The sequence below is a fragment of the Pelodiscus sinensis genome, chromosome 4 (assembly GCF_049634645.1).
Source record: "Pelodiscus sinensis isolate JC-2024 chromosome 4, ASM4963464v1, whole genome shotgun sequence".
NCBI lineage: Eukaryota > Metazoa > Chordata > Testudines > Trionychidae > Pelodiscus > Pelodiscus sinensis.
This window is the reverse complement of record NC_134714.1, coordinates 78578055-78604155: the sequence shown is the minus strand read 5'-3', so window position 1 is coordinate 78604155 and position 26101 is coordinate 78578055. Positions and strand designations below refer to the sequence as shown.

Here is a 26101-nt window from a genome sequence, read left to right as displayed (position 1 = left end):
TTTATATGGCTAGAGATGAAAGAATATGAAGACATTAGACTGTATAACAGTGATGCCCAAACTTTTACCCTAGCTCCCCACCACTAATGGTCTGTGTCTGCACCCACCAGGCCAGGAATGCAGGGGCAGCCAGGCCAAGGGCGATAGCTAAGAATTAGGAGCATAACTGCAGCTGAGGGACAGAGACAGAGTAAGGGGTTGGAATCTAGCAACCAAGAGAAAGGACTGAGATTGGGGGCAAGTGGCTGAGCTGCAGCTGGGAATTGGAGCTGGAAGCAAAGAGCTAGCGCCAGGAGCAGAGGCAGGGGGCCAAAACATGACCAGGGGCTGGTATAAAATGCCCAGCTGCTCACTGTTGGGGTGTTTGAAGCAGTACTCCATTGTTAGAAGCACATTTTAATGAGATCGCTGTTCAGAATATATCATCAGTACAGTGATAAAGCAATCTCCTCAGATCACATGGAGTTATGAGTCAGTAACTACTCTGCAATCCATTTGCAGTACTGTATGTGCACATAGGTAATTAACATACTCGTGCTAGCTTTCATCTTTCTGTGTCATAAGTTCTGACTCATGAATTAGGCAATATTTTAACACTGGATTTTTTGCCTCCTCTGAAACAAACATTAATTATTTGAACATTTTGAATAGTTCACAGGAATAAAAGGGTTGATAGATAGAAGTACTACCAACCATGATGCTGTTACAGTACTTTTAGTGGTGTTCTGTTAGTGGAGTGTGTTTTTATCCACATGCAGTGATTACAAATTGGTGGGTGATACATTTGTGAGCAATTGACTATTCCCCAAAAGTTGCAACACATGTTCAATTTACAAAGAAGCAGTAACAGTTGTTCATTTCAGTCCAGTGGCTAATAAAATTAGTGTTTGAGAAAATTACTTTGAAAACACTTGACTTCTTGAAAAATGGGACTGCACACCCTTCTCTAGCGCTTTGCACTGCTGGAGTGATTCACGACTCCTAAAGGCCTTTCCTTTAAGATGCCCTTTCTTTTCCATTGAGCCATCTTTGAGAAAGCTAATTCATTAGCTCAAATGCAAGTGTCCATCATTAATCTCTGTTGCCAGCTTCACTGTTCAATGAACGTTGCCAGACCTTTTTAAAGAAGAAGAAAAAGTAATATCAGGCTGTTTTTTGCTACAAGGAAAAATGTTCCACTGTCAGAACAGAACCATTATATGAGTTGTGAATTATTTAACAAGGCATATAAAAAAAGAAGGTTGCTCACTCTTTTTTGTGCCTGTGTGGCAATGTCCCTATGTTTACTACCCACACTGAGCTCCAGGAACATGTGGGAGCACTGACAAGCGTGAGTGTGTGTATTCATGCAGCTCACTCTGTGTTCCCTGCCCTCAGCTGGCAGTGAACAGGAGGAGATTGCAGAGGAGGAGGATGACAGTGACTAAACTTCTTAACTCATTATGTTCTTTTCTGCCTGCACTCCCCTGCCCTGGATAGTGGGATGTACAAACCCCACACTGGGCAACAAAGAGGTAAGGGATTATTTTGGGCTTCATCCCACCACACCTGCAGCAAAGGTGCTATTTTCTGGTGGATTTAAGACCAGCAATTAACTCATTTGTGTGGCGCAGCTGGAGGAGGGAGAGCTGCAGCTCACAGCTCCAGCAGTCCAGTGGGAAGCCTAAAGGCTCTGGCAAAGCTGCTCAAAGGATTCCTCCTGAGGGGTGGGAGGACCTACACCAGAGTCAGTTAGAGAAGGAAGTATCCCCCACTCCTCTGTCTGTGGACCCTGGATATTTGTAGGCTCCTCTAATTTATTTTGACTTGGAACTGTGGAGGGGAGAATGGAAGAGTCCTAGGAAGGAAAGCCTGCCAGACCTCAGTATCCTAAAAGACTGTGGGTTGGAGCGAGGCTCCACACACAAATGATCTCTCTAATATTTGGGGAATGATGATAATCTTGGGAAATTAGTACTACTTTTACTGCTTGCAGCGTGGGTTGTTTTTAGTTGTTGACTGGTGTGTGCATTTCCTAACTTGCATTTCTCTTGTACTTAAATTTAATTCTTTGAGAAGTGAGTTCTAAAATGTCTAACCTGTCATGTCTGGAGTAATTGTCCTGATGGTGGTTGTGGTCTTCCACACACAAATGCTCCCTCTAATCTTTTCTGTCCATGTGTGATTTTTTTTTTTTCATCCATATGTGGAATACATTTTTGATGTGCACCAAGGCATGTGGGAATGTGCACAACTAATAGAAACAAAAACCCAGATGTGGGTACTCTGTTTATCAGGAGGGTGGCATTTGAATCTCTCCTGAACAGCTGCACAAGCGCCCCGCTTACAAGAAACACTGCCCCACGCCTCTGTTGGCATACTTCCGAAACAGATCCTAAATGAAGACATTATACTGGAATCGTTCAAACCATTAAGTGCTAAAATGGGTAGGATTTTCTATGTGGGATAATGCTAGAAACACCAAGGTTATTCTGAGTCCTCTAAGAGAATCAAGTCTACTGCTATCTGATCTAGCAATGGATATAATTCTGAACCAGTTTGCTTTGGATGTGTAAATAAATACATTTTAATTGGAAGAGCCTTTTCCCAGCTCCCATAAACTTCATTCTAGTTAGAGGATGAAACTGACTGTGTTGATTACAGTTTCCTTGGTATAGTGTGAAGGCAAGGACAGTCTTTCAAGTCAGTTGAGGGCTTTAAAGAAAATAAGGCCCATATCCTTAGCTGCAAGCTCAAGAGAACACAGTGGTAATGTGATCTTCAGACTACTACCACGAGGCTTGTCCCTGGTCCAAATTAAACCAGTTCAAAAATTGTTCCAAATTATACTATAGCCAATGGTTGCAAGAGGGCAGGATGGCAAATATGCCCCACTGAGTCCTAGCCATTGCTTCTCTGCTGGCTTCAGAGTATGGGAGGAATATCAAGGGAGCTATAAAAATCAGTATTCTCAGTCTGTGCTACAAGCAGACCTCCCTATACGTCAATGATTCTTCTGTGCAGGGGCGGATATAGGGCAGGGCGAATGGGGCGGCCGCCCTGGGCCCCACGCTTCAGAAAGCCCCGCGCATGTGCCGTGGCGCCACCGTGCAGGCGCATGGCGTCACTACGCATGCGCCGTGGCAAAGGGGGGGCCCCACGGAATTATGCTGCCAGGGGCCCTGCAAAACGGTCATCTGCCCCTGCTTCTGTGAATTTCCTCTACACTTTTTGCAACTATCCCTTGGAAATGTCAAAGGCTAGTGGAGATGGGGATAGGGGCCAACTAGGTTAGAGCTGCATTAGTATAATACAGGGCTCGTCAACACCTGGTCCTCTGGTGGGATCCTTTGAACATGGCCTTCACTGGGAACACGCTCCACAATGGCGAGACATCTCCCAGGTGGGGGAAGCATTGAAAGACGCAAGCGAACGGGCTGGCTGGAACAAACGGGTACAGGGTGTCGGTGTTTCTAGCCCCCAGGGAGGAAATGCCAGGGCATCGTGGGATGTACTGGTGGCTTAGCCTTGTGGGCAGAGCCTGAGAAGTGCTGACTGGCTTACACTGGCCATATTTGGGTCCAGCACCGAGGCTTAAGGTTAAATCTTTGTATTCATGCCCGTTAGTATGAAATAAGCTATTCGCATATATTTGCATGTATATTTGCATGTATATGCAATCACACTTAAGTTGCAGCCTTTAACATGTTCTGTGAGTTTCATTGTGGCCCCTGGAGCTTCCAAAGTTGAGTAGTTCCCAGCAACTTCCCCATGACAGATAGACAACGGGGGTAGTGCACTTAAAAGGCAGACACCTCACAAAAGCTGTCCTGGTTGCTGAAGTTATTGACAAGTGGGAGATGCATTGGCAAGCCCACAAGCCTCCCTAGCCAGGCCAGAATGCAATGCTCTGATGACTCATAGTCCTGATCTTTGCTGCTCCTAGTCTTCCCAAATGATTGTGGAACAGATGGATCAAATGCCAGGTGGCTCCTAGCCACTGCTACTGAGTGGAAGATGCCCTTGAATGGATAGCTGGTGGAAGAGACAGTCAAGCAAGAATCAAACTGACCCAGAATCTCCTAGCCTTACTGTTCCCAAATAGTGTGGGGGAGAGGCTGGGTAGAGTTCACCTTGAACATTCAGTACCAAAGACAGTTGGGCATGTGGCTTACTCCTAATGCCAGCCTGGTTTGTACTGCTGCCTGGTACAAAATATCCCAACCAAGGGGGAATAGCTGGTCTACATGCTGTGTGTATGATGAAATAGAAGTCAGAACAAGAAAATGTGAATGAATATGTCCTTAGCTGAAAACATTACACAGGTAAGCCAAGCATTAAAATAATTGCAGCAATTGATATTTTAGTAATACTTCCTGTATATTACATAACATTTCAATGTCCAAGTCAGGTCTGGGGTTCACTGTGCTAGAGACTGTACAGTTTTTTAATGGTTGACAGTCCCAGCCCCAAAGAGGGTATGTCTACACTACAGTGCTAATTCGAATTAACTTAGTTAACTAAGCTAATTCGAATTAGCGCATCTAGACTTAAAAACTAGTACGAATTAGCGTTTTGCTAATTCAAACTAGCGCGTCCACACTGATTGGACGCTGGGGAGCACTTAAGGGGGGCTGAAACCAGTTCTGGCAGGGCATCAGGTCAGTAGTTGCTTTGTGTGGCTGCTGTCCGAGGCTATCTGAGGCTCGTGCTTAAAGGGACCCCCCTGGACAGCCGGTTCTCAGCTTTTCCACTTGCTTGCCTACCTTGCCGAGGGACAGCAAAGCGTTTTTGTCTGCGCCCGTCTATGTCAGTGCTTCCCTTAGGGGACACCGCCACAGGTGGCAACACGGAGCCAGAGCTTACCCTGCACTTTCTGGTGCAGTTTCTGGACTTGCTACTGCAAGCCTGCCAGCAATGGCTGGAGGCTGCCTGGCACCACCTGGTGCACGTCAGCCCCCTGCCTCTCCGCCTGGCCACCTGGGGGCCATGGAGTAGGTGCGGTGGCGCCCGGGCGCCAGCGTACCCCACCTCATCTGGCGTCTGGACACCAGCAGCAACTGGTGGGACCGCATCGTCCTGGAGCGCTGGGAAAACAGGCAGTGGACCCAGAACTTCAGGATGAAAAAGGACACCTTCCTGGAGCTCTGCGAGTGGCTTCCCCCTGCTCTGCGCAGAAGGGACACTCGCATGAGGCCCGCCATCCCCCTCCAGAAGCGGGTGGCCATCGCCCTCTGCAAGCTCTCCACGCTGGACAGCTACCGATCCTTCGGGAACCAGTTCAGCATGGGGAGATCCACCATCGGAGCAGTGCTCATGCAGGTACGGCACTCGCCGGCCACTGGGCCGGGGGTGAGGGAGGCTGCAAGGAGGGGATGGGCCGCCCCAGGGAAAACGGGGGGATGGGCAGGGAGGAGGCGAAAGTGCCCCACACTGGAGGGGCCGGTCTTTCCCGGCTGTATTACAAGCCACCTGGGGGGGGTTGCTTCCGGGAGAGGGGCGCGGGGCACTGCCAGGGCACCCCACTGATTCTCGCTTTGCTGTGTCTCTCCGCAGGTGGTCAAGGCCATCAACTGGGTGCTGCTCCACAGGGTGGTCCGCCTCACCGACCCGGACACCGTCATCCGGGGGTTTGGCGCCCCTGGCTTCCCCAACAGTGGCGGGGCCATTGACGGGATGCACATCCCCATCCGTGCCCTGGAACACCAGGCCTTCCAGTATGTGAACCGCAAGGGGTGCTTCTCCGTCCTCCTGCAGGCCATGTGTGACCACCGGGGCCAGTTCATGGACATTAATGTGAGCTGGTCCAGCAAGGCACATGACGCACGGGTGTACCGGAACTCCTCTGTGTGCCAGAGGCTGCAGGCTGGGACCTTCTTCCCCGACCGCCACATCAGGGTTGGGGACATGGACATGCCCGTGTGCCTGGTGGGGGATGCGGCCTACCCCCTACAGCCCTGGCTGATGAAGCCCTACACGAGGCACCTCAACCCCTCCCGCCAGGCCTTCAATGCGAGGCTGACCAGGGCCCGCATCATGATAGAGGGGGCCTTCGGGCGACTGAAAGCCCGATTTAGATGCCTCCTCACCCGTCTCGACCTCGCAGAGCACAACATCCCTCCCGTGGAGGCAGCATGTTGTGTGCTGCACAATTTGTGCAAGTGAAAGGGGGAGGCTTTCCTGCCAGCCTGGATGGCTGAGGCTGACCGCATGGCTGGCCACTACGCTCAGCCCCACACCGCCGCCGTCCGGGAAGCCCAGCGGGGGGCCGTCCGGATCCGGGAAGCCCTGCAGGAGAGCTTCCAGGTGGAGGAGGAGGACTGAACTCTCCCTGCATGCCCCACTGGGGCCTTCTTCCACCCTCCCCCCTTCCCTTTTCCCCTCTCTGACCCCCCTTCCTAATGTCAAATAAAGACACCTGTTTTGGTGAAAAAAAACTCTTTTTATTTTACATAACTGGGGTGGGGAGAGGGAGGAGTGAGAGTGGGAGAGGGGAGGGGGAAACCTGGGAGGAGGGAGCTGGAAGGGGATGGAAGGGGAGAAAGGGAAGGGAAAGCTCAGGGTTGGGGGTTGGGCTGGCTCTCCCGTCTCGCAGCACTGCGGGTGCTGGGGCGTCAGGGGGTAATGAGTGTGGAGGGTGGGGCAGTAGGGACGGGGGGTGCGAAGGAAGTGGCAGAAGGAGCAGGGGCAGCAGGGGGAGCTAAGGCAGCAGGGGTGGGTAGAGGAGCGAGAGCTGGGGTAGCCGCAGGAGCTGGAGCAGGAGAAAGCAGGAACTGGTCCACCAGGGTCTGGAGGTGGCCTCTGAGGGCACGGCCCTGCTCATCCAGTGCCTCCAAACTCCGCAGGCGCAGCCGAAGGTCCTCCCGGACCCAGTGCTCCTGGTTGCAGAGCAGCTGCTCCAGGAACCGGAGGTGCCGCCGCTGGTAGTCCTCCTGGTTCCTGGCACGCCTGCTGGCCCAGGTGCGGGTGGCTGTTGCAGGCAGGGTGGTGCGCCCTGCAGTCCCAGGTGCTGCGGCTGTGGTGAAGCAAGAGCAGTGGTCAATTATCCCTGGGGACAAGGTGGGTGAAACCCAGCCCCCCTCTGCAAGGCCAGGGCCCCTGCATGATACCCAGCTGCTGCTCCATGGTGGGCAAGGCCCAGGCACATGGTCCCTGGGCTCCTGCTCCCTCTCCCCCCTACCCTCCCATACACATAAGGGGAGCATGATGGTACTCACATGTGGAGCCCTCCCTGGCCTCGGACGACACAGGTGATGTGGTCTGTGGGGTTCCTCGGGGGTCCTGGGTCCTGGACAGGCTCCTGGCAGGCTCCTGGCTCTCGGTGTCCTCCGGCTCCTCCTCCTCGGTGTCAGGGACGGTTCCCTCTGCCCTGGGGTCGATCACCACCCGGGGGGCATGGATGGCGTGAGCCCCCAGGATGCGGTCCAGGGCCTGAAAGTGGGGGCAGGCCTCCGGGTCGGCCCCTGGCTGGCAGGCCCGGGAGTAGGACTGCCACAGGTCCTTGATTTTACAGCGGACCTGCTCCTGGCTCCGCTGGTGGCATCTGGCGGCCAGCCTGGCAGCCATGCGGCTGTACACAGCTGCGTTCCTGTGGCTAGTGCAGAGATCGTGGACATTGGAGACTTCCACCAAAACCTCTATGAGGTCCACGATCTCCGCACCTGACCAAGTGGGCGCCTGCCTCTTGCGGCCCCGGGCAGACTCCTGGGAGCCGCCAGCCTGGTCCTGGGAAGATGGGGAGGGCTGGATGGCATTGGGTGGCTGGCTCATGTTGTGGCAGGTGCAGGTTCTGCTGGCTGGGTGCTGGCAGGCTTGCAACTGGCACAAACACTGTAGCCAGACCGTGGCCCTTTAAGGGCTCTGGGGCCGGGAGGGAGGCAGAAGAGTTTCCCTGGTGTTGGCCAGAGTGGCCACCAGGGCAAGCTGGGGAGGGCTAGCCTCCCACTAGTTCGAATTAAGTGGCTACTTAGCCCTTAATTCGAACTAGTTAATTCGAACTAGGCGTTAGTCCTCATAGAATGAGGTTTACCTAGTTTGAATTAAGTGCTCTGCTAGTTCAAATTAAGTTCGAACTAGCGGATCGCTAGTGTAGCACCTATCAAAGTTAATTCGAACTAATGTTAGTTAGTTCGAATTAACTTTGTAGTGTAGACATACCCAGAGTTAGCATAACACTGGGCTGAAACCAGCAAATGACTAGGAGGGAAGGGTGACTAGATCATTATGATATTAATATATTTTATATAGACTAGCAATACTCATAAAAAAACAGGGTGAAATGGCTGAGTAGGATTTCTGTTCAACAGAATGCAAAGAATAAACAGTGAAGAAACAGTGAATACAAGGGAATCATATAGAGAGGGAAGTGGATTGACACTCTTTCCCCTCCTCCCCACACAAATAACAAAATCAAGCCAGAGTTATTAGAGCATGAAAGTGAACAAAAGGAAAGGGGAATAAATATTCATTGGTGCTAATAACAGACAAAAGAAAATGAGACTAAAAAGTATGCAGGGCATCTGGAAGGCACCAGTCGAGCCATTCAAAACTTTTTGTAACTACAGGAACCTTTTACAAACCAAAGCTGGTTTTTTTTTGGGGGGGGGAGGGACAAACCAGAACTAGAGTTTGCATTGATCAGTCAGTCCCTCTACCTTCCTGTGCTCTTATTTCACCACCAAAATACCATGGCAAATGTAAACTAGTATTTCAAGCTAACTTGAAATAATTCATGAAACTCAAAGCCATCGAGTTGCACAGATGGACAAAGCAGGTAGTGTCACTAGTTGATCTCACTGTGGTTTGTTAGTACAGTAGAAGATATTAAATAAACCAGAATGTCAACAAGAAAACAAAGTTCTCATCCACTTGTCATAAATAGACTTTCTCTTTTTTGTTAGTTTGAATGAATTATTAAAATTACCACTGCAATTAGCACCATCTGCAAGATATAAATGAAAGTTATTATTTGAAGGTACACTTGAGATATTAAGGATATATTGGAATCCCCTGATGGTATATTGTTTTTGACAAACCAGAATAAATGTGTTATATAATGAACAATGCAGTCCGTGATGCTGTGTTACTTTCCTGCGGCTGCACAATTTCTCAAATATCCATACAGCCATTTCACAATGATTATGATGAACAGTAGACTCTTGGTAGAAGTCTTGCAGGCCACTCTATGGTGAATTGTTGGGCTTATACCTGACCCATGGGATCCTTGTAAAACTCCAAGCTACCCTGTGTCCTCTGCCAGTTGGCAAAAAACAGTTAATGAGGCTATTTCCCATGACCTATTAGGCAAAGTGTAAGGAACAATTAGCACACCAATAAGTAATGGATTGATTGCCTCCTGACTAGTGGAGGTAGATCTAGGTAAAGGTCATAGGGCAACTGGGCTTTATGAGGACTCAGAAGGAACTCAGTAGGGAGGAGAAAGTAGCAAAGCGTGGAGCTGAAGACTGACCCTCATAAAGAGGTGGCTGACAGATTTTTCATAATGTAATGTTTTATGAGCTTTTAATTGGCCCTTGTAAACTGGACTTTATGTTGTTTGTCTGGAGGGCTAAGCCAGAGAAGTTGTGGCAAGAGGCAGCCAGCCAGGAGGGTGCTTTGGATCATGGGTACACTAGTTTACCCAGATAAAACTGGAATTTCTAACATAACAGGAATTCAGAATCCTTTACAATATTTTTCTATGCAAAGGTTCTTTCACTGTGATCTGTCTTCACATTCTGTACCCAGGGGAATATTGTAGCAAACCAAAAAAGAGCAGTAGAAAAAGGTCTAATTCTCTTGCTGAATTAGTTTGGCTACATCATTGGTATCATTTCTTCAGGGAATTCCCATTTTCTTTTCAAAGAGACAGGACTAGATTGAGCCCTAGTTCTGAAAAGCCCCAGTTAACAAGAGTATATGGGTGAATAGCAACACAGAGAGTCTTCTTCACTCCTCCTATATCATCTATAGAGGCTGAGTACAATCTCAAATGTTGGGCTCCCTTTTCCCTTGGCTGACTCATCAAAATGGGTAGTGGTCAGTGGACTGAGAATGGCTCCTCTGTGTACCAGGCAGCAGAGATGGCCCCACCAAAGAGCATGGGACCCATGCTGCATTCTGTCAAATGTTATTGCAGGGGAAATGCAACTTTAGCAAACCAAGATGCATTGCACACAGGTTAGTGCCTTCTGAGCTATCTCTGGGTATGTGCCTCTCAACACACTCCTCTACAGTACACTTTGCCTGACGGGTCCAATTTTGCCCAAAAGGTTGTCTGGAAAAGCTTTTAAGTCCTAATACCACCACAAAAACAGATATGAGATGCTTTGCTCCCGGTGCAGGCATTGGTGCCCCTGAAGGTTTTCCTAATTCCCCATCCCCAACACACACACTAGGCATTGCCCCCAGGAAGCTAGGAAGAAGCAGAGACTTGCCAGCGCCGGGGTTGGCTTCCACTAGCTCCCAGTCTGGTCAATCCTCTTCCAAACCCATGCCCAGCACATCCATCGTTTGTTGCAAAATATGGCACTTTGCCAGTTGCTTCTATGGAGTTGGTGCAAAGTTGATCACAATCTATGCCAAAACTACCTAGCTTCGGGAGCATTTAGAGCTAGGGGGTTTATTCAGAACCATCTATTTAGTGTTAAGAGCCATTTGTTCCCACACTTAAGCCATAGCAACAATTTGTATGGGTTCTTTTCCCTTTTTTCCGGTTGGTCCATTTCCATCTCTTTGTTACTGTGCTGACTTTAGTGAATTGCCTACTGATATCGCTCCATGGTTATAGCACATAATCGTGTATCCAACAACATGTTAAAGTGCATGATCTTTCCAGTTTCTGCCATTAGTTAGCAGCGACATGTCTTCCTACAGGTTACCTCCCAACCTGCCTCCCATTGCAGAGGATCAGAAGTGGATTACATAGAAAACAGATACATTTAGTCTTGATTTTTACAGTGTTACTAATGGGGTGATTTGTATTTGCAGATGAGTCATATAAGTATTGCTACAGATCACTGAATCCATTTCACGATTTTGAGTTAGTGCTACAATGGAATAAAATCCACCTGGGAATTCAGTTGATGCATAATGCCATTGATTCATTGCATAGTGGAGCAGTCATGAAATAAAGTGCTTTGGTGTTTCGTTTTATTATAGAGAAGGAATTGTGCATTGTAGTGCTCAGATTTAAACATCATGGAGTTACTGCGGTGGTGGAGGCAGTCAAAGCCCCAGGCCCTTTAAATCGCTGCCATAGCCCCCACGCAGCATGCTCTAGGTGGTGCTGAAGGTTGGTTGCCTGAGACCCTGCCCTTTCTAGGAGCACAGATCCACCCCCCCCCCCCCACCTTGCCCAGGGGCCCAGCAAGTCTGTCGGCCTCCTGTTGTGTAGTAACACACAGTCTTCCCCATCTAGTGTGTCATCTCCAGCTGTTGGGGATTTTCACTACTCTGAGTTACTGATGGGCCACATGTCATTATAGGCAGTCTCATCATACCATCCTCTCCATAAGCTTATCAAGCTCAGTTTTGAAGTCAAGTATGATTTTGTTGCTCCCACTACTCCTTTGGGAAGGTTTCATTCCTCTGATGGTTATAAACCTTTGCCTAATATCAAGCCTAAATTTGATAGACCAGATTATAGCCATGTTTTTAATGTTCACATTGGCACTTAACTTAAATAACTCCCTCCCCTCATTAATCCTGCTGACGTATTTACAAAGAGCAATCATATCTCATCTCCATCCCCTTTTTGTTAGGCTAAACAAGCCAAGCAGGCCTTTGTCTGCTGATCATCTGTTCCTAGAGTCCCAATATCAAAAGCCCCAAATATGTGAAGGAATGAGTAAGTGTTTGTTCTGAGCTAACAGCCGTTATGAACTTGTAACCACAGAAAAACCATTCAGAGGGATTGAAAGTACTAAAGACAACAATACTCTCACTGGCCATGGAGGAGAAATCTAGGTGCAGTTGCCTGGAATTGTGACAGCCATTGTATAGGCAAGAATAGCTAAAACCTCAATCAGGCCCTGACAGATCTGGAAATTGAAATATTCTATTTCTGCACAGAATAGATATGTTATGGATAATGGCAAGCCAAGATTCCACATTGTATTTCAACCCTTCTTTATTGATGAGACATTTTTTATGCTTTCAGCTTTCTTGTCAGTTGAGGCCCTGGCTTGTCTGAGTTAGTGTCAACTCAGGTGTTCCGATTTTTGTGTTGTGGACACCTGTCAATTAACTTAGATTGATACCAACAGCTCATCTAATACAGTCCACTAAATTGTAACTGGTGCATTTGATGACTAAGGGATACAGCCTCAAAGGCATTTAGGTGCCTAACTAATAACATATATTCATATTAATGGTATACTTTTGAGGTTCTGGGCTTAACAACCTGTGTGGGATTTGAAAGGATGATGTAAAATTGAAAGACCTCACACTCTATTCCCAAGTGTCGAACCATCCAGTCCAACTTGACCATATTTCTTCCTATTAAAATACAATGTGAAGCTATCTTTTCATAAAACAATATGATCTATTTTCTCCATCAGTCATCTCAGAGAGTGAGTCACTGTTGTGTAACAGCTACTCCCCCAAAGTGGGCGAAAACCCAAGAGCAGCAGATGCGGTTATTAATAGCCCTGCAAAAAATAATAAATTCTTACTTTTTGATCAAAAAAGCAACTTTTCTACTGTGGAAGATTTCTGTTCACTTCTGAAAAATAATTTGACTTTATTGACATTCTTTATTAATATTCTTTAGGTGGGGAACCTAAGGCTTGGGGGCCAGATGCAGCCCTTCGCTTGCCTGGATACAGCCCCCGAGGCTCAAGGCTTCCCCCCGCATTGGGGAGCCTGCACTAGCACTCCAGTCCCCCCCTCCCTGATGCCTCACCACAAGGCTGGAGCACACACAAATGTACTTGTCTGCCCCCCCCCCCCCAACTCTGATGCGTGAGGGGAATGTGGGGAGTGTCTTTCTCTTTTTCAGCTGGGGACCACAGCAGTGAGGTTTTTGGGGTTTTTTTGCTTCTCGCTTGAGTGTGGTCCCCAACTGATTTTTCTGTGCACCAGCAGCCCCCAACTCAAAAAAAGGTTCCCTATACCTGCTTTATAATTTACTATCTTACCTTCAGGTTGCAATATGCCTGAAGTGGGGAAAAATACGTTGCTTGTTTTGGCAAAGTTCATCTCTTGTATAATACTAGAAAATACTAGAAAATACCAGGGGTGAAATCCTGACCCCACTGAAGTCAAAGGCAAAACTCCCATTAACCTTAGTGGAGTTGGCATTTTGCCCACTGAAGAGGACAATCCTTCATTGATGCTAGTCCTGAGAGGCTCTCTTCAGCATCCCTTTCCAATTTACTGGGCTCTAGCTGGGATCCTCCTCTTGCTTTGCAATATGGGAAGGGTAGACTGGTCTAAACGTTACATTTCAGATATTTTAGGCTAGAAGGCCTACTAATTATTTTGGACCAGATTCACTTTTGCTCCAGGTATTTTGCAACACTGTAGTGATGCAATTTCAATGCAAATTCAATTTTATCAATCAGTTACACCATTTTGCTTACACCAGACTGATTTCTGGTTTGCCTCTTCATAAGTGGGGCAAAGGAGCCAGAGTATACCAGTGAATATAGCCCTACATCTCTAACTTCTGTAATTTCATGATTCAGCAAATTGTTATTTGAAAATCTTAGTATTCTGTCATCCTAAATAGTGAGATTTACTATGCACTTTGTATGCTGAAGCCAGATCAGCTGTCAGCTTTCTCTACTATGGGTTATTCCTGATGCCACCCCCGTAATGACAAATATAACGGTATCAGGAGAAACATAAGGGGACCACAAGCTACAAGCTAATTGAGTCAACAGTACAATAATGTTACAAAAAAAGCAAACACCATTCTGGGATGTATTAATAGAAGTGTTGTCGGCAAGACTTGAGAAGTAATTTTCCACTCTTCTCTGCACAGATTAGGCCTCAGCTCTGTGTCCAGTTCTGGGTGCCACATTTCAGGAAAGATGTGGAAAAATTGGAGAAGGTCCAGAGAAGAGCAACAAAAATAATTAAATGTCTTGAAAATATGAGATATGATAGAAAATTAAAAGAATTGGGTTTCTTTAGTCTGGACAAGAAAAGACTGAGAAGAGAGAGAACAGCTTTCAAGTACCTAAAAGGTTGTTACAAGGAAAGGGAGATAAACTATTCTTCTTAACATCTGATGATAAGACAAGCAGCAATGGACTTACATTTCAGCATGTGAGGTTTTGTTTGGACATTAGGAAAAACTTCTTAACTGTCAGGGTGGTTAAGCACTGGAATAAATTGCCTAGGGAGGTAGTGAAATCTGTCATTAGAGATTTTTAGGAGCAGGTTAGAATCACCTATTGGGTGCTATAGGTGGTGCTCAATCCTTTCATGAGTGCTCTCAAGATTCTTTCCAGTTCTGATTCTATGAACAGGGACAGTGTCTTTCTCTGTGTGTGCAGCCCCTCGCATAATGAGACATCTGTACACAGCTGTAATGCAAATATTTAACGATAACCACACAATCTGACACATTTACCCTACTCCAGTCCTACAGACATACCCAGCCAGGCCGACTTATGTATTACATAGGAGTGGCTATTGCTTTAGAAAGAAAGACAGTAACGGTAGTAGAGAACTACTAGTGGCCTGCTTCCAGTTAGAGGTTAGCAAGAATATTCATCTCTGAAACAGGAAAAAAAAATGTAATTTGAAAACTTTGATGAAGCTGTCATGCTCTGAAAGGCAGAGACTACCCTGGGGACAAAGATAATATTACTGAGCAGCACAAGCCCTGTTTAGGGAAGAAAGAATCCATTCTCTTAGAGGAGTAGGCGGGGGATAAAATGTCTTTTAAGTGATTTTTCTGGTGGGATTATGTTGGCAATGTCTCTCTCTCTCTCTCTCTTTCTGTAAAAACCCAGGGAACCAGGACATTACTAATATGACAGTTTCTAATGAACTTTTCAATTGTCTAGTTTTCTGTTAGGGAAGGGCAAATTTTTGCTATTTAACTTCAGTTGAAGATAATCAGTTGGAATTTTTTTACTAGAATTTGAGTGGATTAATGTTCTGCCTTACAGAAATTGGAAAAAGAGTGGGGGTGGGAAGGAGAAGAAACAAATACAAAGAGAGTGCTGATCATCAGACAGAAACAGGATAGTGAAACATTCTATAATATTCAGTGAAAGACACTTGTATGTGTTAGTCCACCTTCATGTGGCAGTATGGTTAGCTCAGGGATTTCTACACCCAAAACAGGCTTGGCCTACACTAAAAGGCTGTGTCTACATTCTGTAATAGGGATGCAAATGTAGCACTTTGGAATAGGCAAATCCGCGGGGGATTTAAATATCCCCCGCGGCATTTGCATTAACATGGCTGCCGCTTTTTTCCGGCTTGTAGATAAGCCGGAGAAAAGGCCAGTCTGGATGCGATCCTCCGGAAAATAAGGTCTTTTCCGGAGGATCTCTTATTCCTACTTGAAAGGAATATCTCCAGTGATGGAGATTCCACAATCTCCCCAGGCAATCTATTTCAGTGTTTAACCACTCTGACAGTTAGGAAGTTTTTCCAAATGTCCAATTTAAACCTCCATTGCTGCAATGTAGCACTTTGGAATAGGCAAATCCGCGGGGGATTTAAATATCCCCCACGGCATTTGCATTAACATGGCTGCTGCTTTTTTCCGGCTTGTAGATAGGAATACGAGATCCTTTCTTCCGGCTTGAAAGTAGGAATAAGAGATCCTCCAGAAAAGAGCTTATTTTCCAGAGAATCGCGTTCAGATTGGCGCTTTTCTCCAGCTTATCTACAAACCGGAAAAAAGCGGCAGCCATGTTAATGCAAATGCCGCGGGGGATATTTAAATCCCCTGCGGATTTGCCTATTCCAAAGTTCTACATTTGCATCCCTATTACGGAACAGGGGCCAATGTAGACACAGCCAAAGGGAAAATCAATTTAAGATACGCAACTCCAGCTATGTTAATTGCGGATTATGTCAATTGAGGTGAAGTTTTGGCGCTGTCCACACAACAGGAGGTCAATGCGAGCATGTGGACTGTTGACTCATATTTACTTACTTTTCATGAGGGGCAAGACTACTGGTGCTGACATGAGCACCCTCTCAGTTCATATTTGCAGGTGCTCATTAGACCCACTGATTTGAACCCTGGAAGATTGACTGCAGCAGTTGCAATCTTCTCCATAAGGTAGATAAGCCCCCAGTGATATTATCCCAGTATTTTCCTTCATTGTATCTTAATTACAATTGTGTGATAAATGTTAACAAAAGCAAACATTTTCATGTTGCCAATAGGGTTTCCTTTGAAATATTTTTTTTAGAAATGAGCAAAAACTATACTTTTATGCAAGCTTCATGAACTGCAATTCACAAAATTGGATCCAGATATTAACTGCTCCTTGACTGAACATTTGTTTGTTATGAAGGAGATGGTTCCCTAGTGCAAATATTTGTTTATTGTGTGGATTGCACACATGGGTTTGTTATGGTAGGGGTTGCTCATGAATGGTAGGCAGATAACACCATTCTTTCCCCTCTCCCTTTTCTTTAATCTGCCTAGGGCTCTGTTTTATATTTGCTTTGAGGAGATCTGATTCTTTAAAGAGTATTCTTTGAATTGTATTACTCAATCTAATTACATTTGAAATATCTAATACTATGACTAGCACAAAATGTTGCAGCTAAAAATTTTGGGAAAAAGCACAAACTCAGGTAATTAAAATAATATTAAAAGTTTCTTTGAAAGAGAGAACAAAGCCTAGGTATTCCAGGGCAGAGCTGTAATTTAGTTCTTGAGGCTCAGCATTTCCTGCATCTGATTGTTGTTGGTCTTATCAAAACCTTTTGGATCTGCTGAATAACCCTTGATATCAGGAGACCAAATTCTGTGGTCCATACGCTTGTTTTACTCACTCTCTGTCCAGGAAAAGTCGTCTTCACTTCAATAGTTTTCATAGAATACTATACTGGAAGGGATTGCAAGAGATCATCATGTCCAAACCCTGCCCTCATGGGAGGACCACGCACAGTCTAGACCATTCCTGATAGATGTCTATCCAACCTGCTCTTAAATATCTCCAGTGATGAAGATTCCACAATCTCCCCAGGCAATCTATTTCAGTGTTTAACCACCCTGACAGTTAGGACGTTTTTCCAAATGTCCAGTTTAAACCTCCATTGCTGCAATTTAAGCCCATTGCTTCTTGTCCTATCCTCAGAAGCCACAGAGAATAATTTTTCTTCCTTTTCCTTGTAATACCCTTTTAAATACGGAAACTTCTATCATGTCCCATCTTACTCTTCTCTTTTCCTAACTAAACAAGCCCAATTCTTTCATCCTTGCCTCATAGCTCATGTTTTCTAGACCTTTACTCATTTTTGTTGCTCTTCTCTGGACCTTCTCAGATTTCTCCATCTTTCTTGAAATGTGATGTCCAGAAATGGACACAGTACTCCAACTGAGGCCTAATCAGTGCAGAGTAGAGCAGAAAAATCACTTTCTGGTGTCTTGTACACAACACTCCTCTTAATTCATCCCAGAATCATGTTGGCTTTTTTTGCAACAGTGTTACACTGTTGATTAATATTTAGCTTGTAGTTTACTACAATCCATAGATCCCTTTCTGCAGTACTCCTTCCTAGACAGTCACTTCCCATTCTGTATGCGTGAAACTGATTGTTCCTTCCTAAGTCTGAGACTGAGTAAGAACTGAACTGAAAACTCAGACTTGAGCATTTGTCGCAGTAGGAACTATGCAGATACATTTTCATAGTTTTATTATACAAAGTAAAAGATTTCAGAGTTCCATTGCACATTGGTGAGGCTATCCTACATGATGCTGATTTCCCTCAACTTTTCCACTGTGAAGGGTAAGGTCTTACTTTCCTAGAAAGATAGACACTAAGGGCTTATCTAGACTAAGCTAAAGTGTCGAAAGAGGATATGCAAATTACCCAGGAATTTGCATAATTATTTTGATCTCACTTTCGAGAGCAGATATGATAACAGTGGACATTTTTTGAGGAAGAGCGGCTTTTTGAGAAGTGGGGGGGGGGGGGGGGGGGTTCGTCAAAAAAGCCACATCTAAGCTCCGCTTTCAAAAGTGAGATCAGAAGAAGATATGCAAATCCCCGTGGAATTTGCATATCCTCCTTCAACACTTTAGTGTAATATAGATAAGCCCTAGGGGTTCGTCTATGCTGCACAGCTGTTTTGAAATAAGGTATTCTGGAATAGTTATACTGAAATAGCTTATTTCAAAATAGCACATCTACACTGGAGGAAAGCCTCAAAATTAGTCCAAGACAGGCTTCCCTAATACACACTGTGCTATCTTGATTCAGGGCCCCAGGAGGAACTTGGGAGGAATAATTTAGAATAGCCCCTCACCAGGGTCATTTTGAAATAGCAGCAGTGGAGCGTCTACACATGTCTTATTTCGAAATAGCTATTTTGTAATAGGCGTTATTCCTAGTAGACTGAGGTTTACAGATATCGGAATAAGCCTTTCATTATTTCAAAATAATAATGGACTGGCTGTTTAGATGCTCACATTATTTCAAAATCATGCTAGTTATCTTGAAATACCAGTGCAGTGTGGATGCACAAGATTGCTATATTCCAAGTGGTCAACAATATTTGAAGCATTATACTGTGACAAAGAGATAATAAAGTGTGGAATTTATGAATGTTTTTTATAAACATGGTTTGGGGCCTGACTGTAGGCCAAAATATCTGAAATATGTCAGGCAACATACTGCTTCTGCAGTTTAAAGAGAGGACTTAGACTGCATTAGAACAGGTGGCTAGATAAGATAGCCACAGATGCTATGAAATTGTCATGAAGTAACATTTTTTTCTTTTACATAATGTGCTTAGATATTCCTAATATGTACTAATAGAGTAGATCTCATGTTATTATACTTTATATAGTGTTGCCAAGTGAATATTTTTATCATATAATTGATATCTGAAGACTGTTGATGGAACTAAAGAAATTATATGGAGTTAAGCTATTTAAAGGATTCTGCAGTAGTCCCCTGCAGTTTGAGGAAGTTCAGTTGCCAAGACAACTGTAGGAAAAAGAGTTACTGTAGTTTGGACAGGATTATTTTTAAAATAAGAAATGTGATCAATAAAAGCAATTTACTTGAATAATTGGCAGAGGTATAAAGATGTTTTTTATTTTATTTGTTCTTATTTACATTTGTTTTTGTAATCCATTCAGTTCATATGTCAAATAAAACTTAATTTTAAACAACAGTCTCTAAGGTACCTCAAAATGTTGTTCTAACGTTAAGGAAGCACACTGTCTAATTGTTTGATGCCCCGCTAAATTTAACAACTTCATAATTCTAAATTTATAGTTGATATAAAGAAAAGTTACTAATACAGAACTGTTCTGTCCTAGTATTTTATGATCTATTGACTCATAATGATGGTGAATCAAGTAAATAACCCAAACTTTGTGCACCAATACATTGTTTACAAATCAGCATGGCTTAAGAGCTTTGTATGTGAGTATTATGGACAAAACACATTATGGCAAGCAAGAGTAAATTAATTACTGGAATAAGGAAAAGGGAATAAGGGAATTTGTGTGCAGCCATCTTGGTCTTGTTAACAAGAGAGCAAGAGTCAGGCTAAGTCTGTGGCTTGACAACGCGAGATCTGTAATTAGATGCTTCCTTTGCCTCTTGCCTCCCTATGGAGATAAGGATAGAATGCTGACTCTGGCAGGAACCTTGAGATAAGGAGCATCTGGGTGGAACTAAAATAACTGTTAGCCATTGGTGTTTGTAATGGGAAGGAGACTAATTGTTATTGTTATTATATCTAATGGACAGTATATAAACTGCTTCATAATTGCTTGTATTTGAAGATCTGCCTTGGAGGGGGGGGCTTCCCCTCCCCCCACCGTCTCCCCCCCCCCCCCCCCGTCCGAACCAGTTTTTCCCTTGCTGCAGCTCGTAATAAAACTGCCTCTGGCTACTTGTTGCTTACAAATGCAGAGTGAGGGCAATGTTTTCTTCCACAAACCTAAAAGATTGCTTTCTTTGTCTAGTGGAAACATAACATAAGGAACTCTGCTAATATTCTGTTTCGGTCACTTCGAATATGCATAAGAAGTACAAACTAGCTGTGTCTAGACTGCATCCCTTTTCCATAAAAGGGATGCAAATTAGACACATCGCAATTGCAAATGAAGCGGGGATTTAAATCCCCCCACTTCATTTGCATAAAAATGGCTGCCGCTTTTTTCCGTCTCGGACTTTGCCAGAAAAAAGCGCCAGTCTAGACGTGGATCTTTCGTAAAATAAAGCCTTTTCTGAAAGATCCCTTATTCCTTATTTTAAGAGGAATAAGGGATCTTTCGGAAAAGGCTTTATTTTCTGAAAGATCCGCGTCTAGACTGGCGCTTTTTTCCAGCAAAGCTCCGAGACGGAAAAAAGCGGCAGCCATTTTTATGCTAATGAAACAGGGAGGATTTAAATCCCCGCTTCATTTGCAATTGCGATGTGTCTAATTTGCATCCCTTTTACGGAAAAGGGATGCAGTTTAGACACAGCCACTGTCTGTTGATTGGTCGACAAAAACTTTTGAAATGAGAACATTTCATAGGACTATTTCAAGTCTTCACCAGAGACAAAGGAAACTCTCTAACTTGGTCCTATCAGCAAGAAAAAAAAAACAAGCTGTAGTGCCTGTTGGAAACTGAATAAAAGAAGTCTGATGCCCTCAGAACTTTTTTTTTTTTTTTTTTTTTTAGCTGGAACATCTGGCAAAAACAAGTCACTATTGGCTGGCTGAAAATTGTACCTCTGTCTAGATAGAGATACAAATCTTGTTCTAGATACATAATTTTTTTTCTGAGAAGTCCCAGAAACAACAACTGAATTTCAGAGATGTAATTCAGAAAGCTGAAGGTCGGTCTTTCTTTCTTATTTGCTGTTGGACCTTATTAGACTAGCAACCTAACCACTCCACTTTGCCAACAATGACAGGCCCCATCGAACACATCTTTCTCAACCACCTTCATGTTTTCTCTCTTGCTACCTTTATATGTTGAGAACCATCTCTGAATTGGTGCTTAAATTCACATTTACTCAAATTGAATTACATCCAAAGTACAGGAAATCATCCACTGATATCAACTAAATAGATGGCAAATAGACACTTATGAATGATATTTATCTTATTGTTTATGTATGCTCTGATCATTCCAATTTAACTGAAAACCATCCAACAGTGCACATTCTTCATCTATCCTTCATTACTCCCAAGTTAGTTATGCTCACTTGCTTCCTGTGGTCACAATTAGGTTGTACAATCTTCAGGGGAACAGCCATCTCTTATTCTTCATTTGGATAGTGCCTTATGCTATAAAGCCCCAATGTTAATGGATGCCAGCAGGCATTACAATAATGTCAATAAAAATCCATAAAGGATAATATGAGGGCAATAAACACATTTTACCATATCTGTTTCTATTGCATAATACAGTTTTATTTGAACTTGGGGTACTTCAATATTTTCTAAAAAGGAGGGCTTTCAGTATTTTTTTTTTTAATATCGCCTCATGGATGACTGACATGTTATCTACTAGTAATCTGGCATTTGACACTTCAGAAACTGAATTTAAAGGGAAACATAGTTTACATGCTCCAATCTGCCACTTATGTTCCACCATACAAATATGTCCTGAACATGAAGACAAGGTGGCAACAGGCCTTGTCAGCTTTCTGTCCACCTTTATCATGTAGCTTGTAATGCCCAGAGAAGAAAAGAGCAAAGGAATTTTTGACAATGCACATATTCCTGTAATAAAACCAAGAAATTATGAAATCCTCTAATGGAATTAATATTTTTAATTGTCATCAGGATATTCAGCTCGATTGCAAATTTGGCTTTCTAAATTGAGAGCTAGATCCTGCTAATTATGAAGATCTACACAAGCCTGTTGGAACAATTTGTAAATGGAGAGTGCTGAGGAACATGGAACTGGGGATGCTGGAAGTGTTTCAGGGTTTCCATTTTCATTACATACAGGGTTTAAAATTGGTTCAAATGCATAAGGATCCATATATAGAGATCCCTGCAAACTTGTCAGCGTGTATGCTTAATAACAGTGGTAAAAGAAGTGTTAAAATTGTAGAGTGAGTTTTAAATATGATTTTTTAAATTATATTAGCAGAAATTGGCATAACTACAGATGTAGATTGAACTAATTCATGTAAGAGAAGCACTCACTTTTCCTGAAAATTATGAATGATTCAGTAAAATGTTCTTAAATATAGTTTACTTCTATCTTGTTCACCTTATTGGTTCTGAATCAATTTTCTGTGGTGAAGACTGAAAGAGAAAAGCTAGATTTCTGAGACAACCAGGGGAAACGTTTTGGGGAAGATGCAGGAAAAATTCCTAGAAGGATGCAGAAAAACATAGAGTAACTGAGTGAGGAAGGAGACTTGGAGGCTGAAAGCAACAGATATAATTCAGCAACTGGGCCGATAAGTATATGTCTGCAAAGAGTGAATGCTGAAGCTAAAAATAAAAATTCTTTCAAAAATTTATTCAACAAAATCCTAGGAGTAATAACTCAGCAGAATCAATTATGTGATGGAAAGACACCTCTTTGCTTGAAGGATTAGTTAGGAGTATGGCTGTCAATTGACACGCATGAATGCCTGCGATTCAGGCGGTCCAGGATTAACGTGTTAATTTTTTTAATGCGTTAATCGCGGGCGTTAATGCTGCGCTTCCCTTTTGAAGTGCCACTGCAGCGCTTGAAAGGAGCAGCACAATGCAGAGCCTGGGGTCATCTGGGGAGTTACCAGGTGACCCCAGGCTCCATGCCCCTTTGAAATGCTCAGAGGTGGTGTTTCAAAGGGGCAGTCACCTCACTGCTGAGCTAGGGATCAGCTGTGCAGCGGCTATCCTTAGAAATGCCACCTCTGCATGTTTCAAAGGGGCAGTGGAGCCCAGGGTCAGCTGGGGACTCCCCAGCTGATCCCAGGATCTGCACGGCATTTCCCAAGAAGCTGACCCTGGGTTCTGCTGCCACGGGGAGCCCAGGATCAGCTGGTTGCCCCCAGCTGACCCCAGCCTCCACAGCAGCTGCCCCTTTGAAATGCCAGAAGTGGTGTTTTAAAGGTGCAGCTATGGAGCCCAGGGGCTCCCAGCTGACCCCAGGTTCTGGGGAAATACTGCACAGAGCCCAAGATCAGCTGGGGAGTCCCTAGGTGAACCCGGGCTTCATAGCTGCAGATTTGAAACACTGCCTTGGGGCAACTGTTTGGTGCTGCTACTTAGAAGTACCCCTTCTCCCCTCCCCCCTTTGCTGCCTCTATCTGATAGAGGCAGCAAAGCAGGGGAGGGGAATCTACTAGTTCACTAGTCGACTGACTAGTCTTTAACTTCCCTACCTTGTGCTGCCCCTTGGAAATGCTGCCCTGGTGCTTCAAAGGGGCAGTGCTGCATGGAGCCCGGGGTCAGCTGGGGACTCTAGCTGATCTCGGGCTCCATGCAGCGCTGCCACGTTGAAACGCCACCATGTTTCAAAGGAGGAGGCACACACGATTAATTGCAATTAATTTTTTTAATCGCTTGACAGCCCTAGTTAGGACATCTAGAGAAGTCTCCTGTTCCTGATGAATGCAAGAACTGGACTGAAATGGAGAAAGCCATGAACATTATACCTTACCAAATTATTATGGGGTGGGGGGGGACCAAACTTGTCAAGCCAGATTTAAGAACTGCAGAAGACCAATACTTGAAGATGTCCTATATCTGTAGCTAGCTGAATCTTTATGTACCTGGCATTACAGTTGGACAGAGATTGGATATTGCCTCATACTCTTTAAATATTAAGTCTAGCTGAGAAACATCTAAAACTTTCCACCTTATATCCAGCTAGGTATCCTTAAGATAGGTATAAATGAAATCTGAAAAAATCCTGAATACAGCAGGAGAAATAAGAGAATAACAGTTACATAACTTTTATGACCCAAAGATTTTATGTTTTCCTTTTTATAGTTTAGTAATAAAAGTAAAATGTACTTTATCATGTGTGCATCTAACTCCTCTGTCTTCAGTTATAACAGATACTAATATAGGCTTTCTGATAATTTTAAACTGTTAAGATACCTGAAATCCAGTCAAAAGAGTATCTGCTAGTCTCTGAAAAATTTTGATTAAAATTAAAAGATAACTGATTTAATCTTCTGTGGCCTTACAAATTAGCCTGGAAGTTCCTATGAAAGCAGGTTTTCATGAAACATCTGTACCGCTTCTAGTTTCAGATCTGTCAGTACATTTTTGGTTAACGAAAAAATTATTATTAATACTAATTAATTAAGTTCAACTTTTTTCTGCCCCCTTAACAGTTTGGGATTTATCTCCAAATTTGGCCAAATGTTTAGGTTAATTCTTGTAATATCCAAATAGATTTCTCTATGCTTAATGTAAAGACACTAGCTGGAGTCAGATTTTTTGAGTCCCTGAAGGGTAAGAGTATCAATATTCTTACTACAGTAGCAATGCTTATAGCTTATTCTGGGAAGATGAAAACCAAGCAACAGTACATTGCAAAATAAGGCACGACATTATCATGCATGGGCATTCTATATGGAAAGATTACAAAGTGCTTTATAAAGGTAGAAAACCTCAATATCCGCATTTCATAAGGGGATCACAGAGTGGGTAAGGGCCATATTTTACTTCAAGGGAATTTGTGGTTACTCTTATAACCCTAAATGACTAAATATTTAATTTAGTTTTTGTTGTTCTGCATAATTAAGATACTCTAATGAGTGTCATTTTTGGAAACTTGGAAACTTGAGCCTAAGCATTCTGCCCAGCAACAGACCTAGCATAAAACTTGTATCTCCCAATTTCTAGCCCATTGTTCAATTCAATAGCTCACAGTTGTCTGTTTGCATCCTTTTTTCCCCTCAGATCTGCCAATATGAACTTTCCCAGTGAATCACCACTTTAAAAGTAGAGATGTGCTTTGTTTGAATTCCACACTTTTTTTTTTCTTTTTAGAAATAGCAAAGGGACTTATTTCTTTGTAGAGTGACATACCAAACCAAAGATTAACTTCCACTAAGATGGAGAGGTATGTAATGAATCCGTCTATTTTCCATCCAGCAGTTGATGAACAGGATGGTGGTAAAGCTAGACTTCTATAAAAAGGCTACCTTTGAGTAAATGAAGAGGCTTTTAACTGTTAGTGGCAACTGTATTGGACAAGGAATATTATTGTTCTATGGTTCTCTGTATTAATGGCAAAGATGTGAATGCCAATAAAGAGGAAGGTGGTTATTGTGTAAACATCAGGAATACACTGACTCTCCTACAACTGTATTTGTTTGAAAAATGTGTTTATAAGACCTCACCCATTTTTTGTGGTTAGTAATTTAAGGAGTGATTCAACAGCAAAGGTCCAAGCCATTAAGCATAGTGGGAGGTTGTGTGCTCAGTTTCTTAATATAAGCTATCAGTCATTTTAGGCTATGTTCTGAAAGTGCTGTTGGAAAACTACGTAACAATAACCTATGGTTCTATGCCAGCTCTGCTTCCCTCAGTGTGTATGTGTGTGAGTACATGCACACATCAGTGCATTCTACTGAACTGAATGACAACTCTCCCCCCCACACATGTTTCATCATGTGCTTGCCATGTGACAGCAGAGGCAGAGTTTAAATTATCTGTGCTGCAATACAAGTTTCTCATGAGTTGCTGTAGGCAGTAATACAGTATATTATATGTATATAGTATAGACTAGTTTGGGATCCTTGTATCAAAATACTGTCACATTTTCAGGAAAAAGTCAGTCACTTTTTGTGACGAACACCACACAAAAGAAGAAATTTTGGAAACTTCACACAAACTTGTTCCCTTAAGAAATGAGTCAAGGGTTCTTTAATATCCATGCAGAGCAGAAAGAATTTTCTTTAAATCCTTTTCCAGTGGATTCATATGCAGCAAACTCTAGGTACTTGAAATAATGAAGGACCAAATTGATTCTCATTCTTTTTTAATGATTTCTTT

General features: G+C 43.8%; 1 long non-coding RNA gene across 6 annotated transcripts in view; it reads left to right on the top strand.

Annotated features, from left to right (window-relative positions):
* Positions 1 to 1351: 1351 nt before the first annotated feature.
* Positions 1352 to 26101, top strand: part of LOC112546024 (uncharacterized) — a 103423-nt gene continuing 78673 nt past the window's right edge. For 3 of the 6 annotated variants that reach the window (XR_012903519.1, XR_012903517.1, XR_012903518.1), the window contains exon 1: positions 1354 to 1514. This is a non-coding gene — a long non-coding RNA (uncharacterized LOC112546024). Of the gene's footprint in view, positions 1515 to 26101 lie in introns of all 6 variants that reach the window. The other 3 variants (XR_012903520.1, XR_012903521.1, XR_003089634.2) reach the window with 3 other exon arrangements.